Raw genomic sequence first — 5,053 nt, 5'->3', positions numbered from 1 at the left:
GTCTGAGGGGTGTTCTGGTGCAACATCTGGACCCTCCTTCAGCTGGAGTGAGGGTCAGGGGTGTTTGGACCTTGATCCACAGCTCTGTTCAGTTTTATTTCATTTTTTTTCTTTCTTCTTCTTTCGGCTGCTCCCCGTGTTAGGAGTCGCCACAGCGAACTAAGTCGCACGACGACTTGGGAGTTATTTTTACGCCGGATGTCCTTCCTGCCACAACCACAGACCACCGAGTTACCACCTCTGTGTGGAGCAGAGCTGCGAGCTAGGACACCCGGAGGAGCACATGGTGGGGATTAAGGGCCTTGCTCAACGGCCCAGAGTGGGGCGAATGAGGGTGGGGGCAGGTGTGGGTGCTTCACCTACCCCACCCACATTTTTGATGTCGGTACCGGGCCTTGAACTGGTGATCTTCCGATCACAGGCCCACCTTCTCTAACCTCTGCGCCACCACGCCCCTTATTATTTCGGTTTTCTTACTGTAGAAATTCATCAAAGCTGGTTCAGATTCATCTTTTTACACGTCGATGTTCTCCTTAACTTTTCTTAAGACAACATTTGAACGTGATATCTTCATTTGTTGCCACAGTCCTGATCATGTGACCTGTTGGATGTTGTCTCTGGTTCAAGGACAAATGAAAGTCGAGTCTTTATTGAGATCATTTTTCCACGTTCTGATTGTTTCTTCTCAAAACTACTTGTGTTTAGATAACACTAAAACATAAAGATTACCTTTAAACAAGAAGAATACGACTCCTCACTGTGTTTTTAGTGTTACTTTGGTATAGCATGGTCTTTACGTTTATATATTTTAAAATGTTATAACTGGCTCTGAAAGATAAAGTTTTAAACTTCTCATGTGGACTGAAAGAACTGAACGTATTTGGAGCCGACGTGTCGCCGCAGTTTGTCAGTTTTCAAGAAAATCATGTTAGAGGTTTTATTTATTTATTTATTTTTTTATGTGAAAAAAGCAACAAAGAACTCTCAGAATGTTTAATGTGTTTATTTGGAATGTTGATAGTTTTAAACATGGTCTTTTTTTAGAAGTAAAACATGACAAACTGTTAAAAAATGAATGAGAGGATTGAGCGCTAATGATGTTTATTTTTTTATTATTTTCCTTTTTGTCTTTAATTAATTTATGATTGTTCTGAGTTACATAAAAAGTGTTCTAGGAAAAAGATACATATATTTGTATTTAAATAATTATAACATTTAAAAATCAAGCTCAGTTTATGTGTTTTTTCAAGAATTATTGACTGTCAGCCCTGTTTTCACCAAAGCAACGTATTCTTCAGCTTTTTAAAAATATATTCTTCTTGTTCTTTAAATATTCAGCCATAATTCAACTGTTTAGCGTATTTTGACATTTATGGGTTTGTCAGTTTTTCTTTCTTTGCATCTTTTCATGTTTTGTTAAACTAATCTTACATGAAAACAGATAAAAGTCGACTAAACACATTGTTCTCTTTAAATGGGATAACAATAAACAGATCTGTGAGCAGGCGATGTCAAATGTAACTTTTGTCCTTCTGGTGAAGATTCTCAGTCATCCAGGACATGGTGAATTCAAAGATGTTAAAGACAAAAACAGATGTTTGGGGGGGGGGGGGGGGGTTGATGGAAGCCATTTATGTAAAACGAGAGAACCCATCTTTAAACAGAGGAGGAGGTCTCAGCTTTAGGCCTGACACCCAGTCAGTTTCAGTCCTATCAGGAATTTCATCCATGTGATCAGAGGGGCTCCTCTGTGAGTCAGACTAACAAAGACCCTAACGAACCCTACTGTGAGGAGTGAGAGGGCAATCTGCATCTGCATCTAGCTTAGCTCAGCTTTTTAACTCGAACCCCACACTCTGTTCTTTGAACTGAGAAGAGAAACGTCTTCAGTTACAAATAAAGTCCAGTTGATTTTGTCTTGAACTGTTTTGAGTTTTGTCCTCCATGTTTTCAGTCATTAACTGAGTTTGCGGCTCGGTTTCTTGGTTCTTCCGGTTCATCACGGCTACAAACCAGAACCTTGATGTTTGAGTTCAGACAATCAGCTGAGAGCAAAGAGGAGGTGAAGCGTGGACTTTTTGGCAGGGAGCCTGAAGTTTAGAGTTTCTGACTCCATGCTTCTTTCTCTGCTCACAGACGGGGGAGGCTCATAATGACCACTGAGCGTGTGCACGTGTGCACGTGTTTGTGTTTGGGGGGAGGGGATCTTGAAAAGTGTTCCGATGGGAGGAGGGAAATCTTTTTCATGCAGATTTCGGTGGCGTCAGATTCCTCTGCTCACATTTAGTGTTTCAGCTCCTTTTTGGAGACTCAAATAACTTTAGAGCCTTTTTTTATATATATTTGTGTTTTCATTTAGAAACTGCTCCAAGAGCTCGTGTTGTTCCTTACTTTACTTAATCTGTACAAATTTCATCTGTCCAGATTTCTCTGAAGATAAATGGCCAAACATTTTGCTTATTTGCATAACTAAAAAAAGTCCATAAATCATTTAATGCTGAACAGAAGGAGAATAACCATTAATGACAAGTCGAAGAGGCATCTAGAAGAATTTCAAAATAAAATTTTGTTTTTTAGGGCGCTGAGGTTCAGCATCTGTGCTTCTTTTTATCGCTTTAATAATTTATCTGAGATGAGAGTTAAATAATGCGAGTTTAACCTTATTTAAAGTTGGCTGTTCAGTGGAGACGAACACCTTCAAGGTTCAACTGGCCTCCGTCAGTTTTCTGAGGGAAATTTTGATGTGGTAGTTGCTGAGAGTCATTCACAACACACCATACCATTTTATTTATAGAGCATTTAAAACAGCTACAAGGCCAACCAAAGTGCTGTACAGACAGAACAACAGGTAACACACAAAGCAAAATACAAAATGAGGTAAATCAGAATATAGACATAAAAACGATGCAGATAATGACGACAAACCAGTGTGGAACATACAGGATCAAAACACAGATCATCTGGTGTTGAAAGCTACTGAATAGTAGTGGGTTTTTAAACTGGACTTGAAAACAGAGAGGGAGGGGCCTGTCTGACAAGCAGAGGTAACTCGTTCCAAAGTCTTGGTCCTGCTACAGAGAAGGCCCTGTCACCTCTGCGCTTAAGATGAGTTCCTGGAACTGTGAGGAGCAACTGGTCCGCTGACCTCAGGGAGCGTGGTGGGACATACGGTTGTAGCAGATCAGAGAGGTGCAGTTTAAATTTGGGGGGGACACTGTTCAGTGATTTGTAGACATACATGAGTATTTTGAACTGGATTCGAAAGTGAACCGGTAACCAGTGCAGGGAGGCCAAAACTGGTGTAATGTGCTCTCTTTTGCCTGTACTGGTTAAAAATGGGGCTGCTGCATTCTGGACCAGTTGTAGTCATGCAATGGAGGTCTGACTGATACCAAACAGGAGAGAATTGCAGTAATCAAGCTTCGATGTAATGAATGCATGTATTACTGTCTCCAGGTTCTTTTTGGACAATATGTGCTTCAGTTTAGACAGCCGCCTCAGTTGGAAGAAACATGATTTAACAATCATGTTTACGTGATTGTTAAGTTTCAGAGAAGGGTCCATTATCACGCCCAGATTAGAGACTCTTTGTTTTTCTGACAGGGTTAGAGCGGAGAGGTCGATGCAGTGGTTTGTGATCGTGTCGTTGGGAGGGAACAACATGACTTCAGACTTCTTTTCATTGAAACTTAAGAAGTTTAAAGCCATCCAGTCCCTGATGTCAGCCAGGCAGTTGAGCAGAGGTTGAATAGAGCATGTGCCATTGTGTCTTAGGGGGAAGTAAATTTGACAGTCATCGGCGTAGAAGTGAATTGGTATGTTGTGTTTCCGGAAAATAGCACCATGTGGCAGCAGGTGTAAAGAGTTCAGGTGTCTCTTGTAAATGAGTCCCCGAGGCTCATTGGGATCAACCTGTCTAAATAAAGGTTGAATGAATTCAGAGCATGCTGTCTCTTTGTATTGTATGAGCTCACGAATACAATAATTTTCAAGGTTTGACCAAAAGCTAAAAGAAGCTGATTTTGTTCTGAAAGTCTGCAGCGGGCAACATGCATTCCTTCAAGAAACGCCAGGTCTTTATTTCCTGTCTGTCCCTTGGGGCGTCACAATAAAACAAACAAAGAAAAGTTTTAGTTTCTCTTTCAGAGTTCCTGCGATGATGTCAGCAAAATGAGCAGCTCCTGCTCCGAGTGTCACATTTATTTCTCCCCAGGAGATCCTTTTATGGTGCCGCTTCCCTCTGTGTGTGTGTGGGGGGGGGGGCAACAAACCATCCCCCTCCTCCCCCCAAGCTCCACTCACATGCTAACTTTTGGTCCCAGCCGGTTCCCCCCTCGTCCCAAAGAGTATTTACAGGTCAAAAGCTGTTGAGAAAGGTGGAGGTGGGGGTGGGGGTGAAGGTGGGGGGGCAGGAGAGAACAAAAAAACCCAGCACTTGTTTTCCATTAGCGTTAGCCTGTCATGTTAATGAACAGCAGCACATGTTGCCACTTCACCACAACGCTGAATATTCCTGGTTGTTGTTTGTCCTGAGCAGCTGAACGTCCATCAATCATCCACTGTCAGAAACGACACGCAGTCAGACCGTTCACACTCATGATCTGTTCTCAGACCCTTAAAATGAGCTGATAATTCACCCACAAACATTAAAGAGCAGTTGTGTTCCAGTGCCTGAACGTCCAGATGTTAGCCTGCAGCTGCAGAAGCTGCAGCCGAGAGTTTCCAGCCTCTGCTCTGCGGTGGGTCTGAGAAGCATCATAAACATGCAGCTTTACTGGCCTCCTGGGGCCTCCTGGGGCCTCCTGGGGGGCTGCAGGTAGCGGGGAGTCTGAAACTCAACATGTGCGACTTCATGTGGAGCCTCCTCCTGGATGGAGGTCAGGACCTCAGTGACGCCATGACCAGCTCAGATCAAGTGTCTGCATGTTGGTCTGAGGAAACCGACCATTAGAGCTTCCAACCATTAGAGCTTCACACCATTAGAGCTTCTCACCATTAGAGCTTCGCACCATTAGAGCTTCTCACCATTAGAGCTTCACACCATTAGAGCTTC

General features: G+C 42.8%; 1 protein-coding gene across 1 annotated transcript in view; it reads left to right on the top strand.

Moving 5' to 3' along the window:
- The window catches only part of myo10 (myosin X), a 106,207-nt gene that overhangs the window by 27,869 nt on the left and 73,285 nt on the right, over positions 1-5,053 (top strand). The window lies entirely within an intron of this gene.

This window comes from Nematolebias whitei, chromosome 9, assembly GCF_014905685.2.
Source record: "Nematolebias whitei isolate Nwh7 chromosome 9, NemWhi1, whole genome shotgun sequence".
NCBI classification, from domain to species: domain Eukaryota; kingdom Metazoa; phylum Chordata; class Actinopteri; order Cyprinodontiformes; family Rivulidae; genus Nematolebias; species Nematolebias whitei.
The sequence above is the reverse complement of the archived record's forward strand: the minus strand, read 5'-3'. Positions and strand labels throughout refer to the sequence as shown.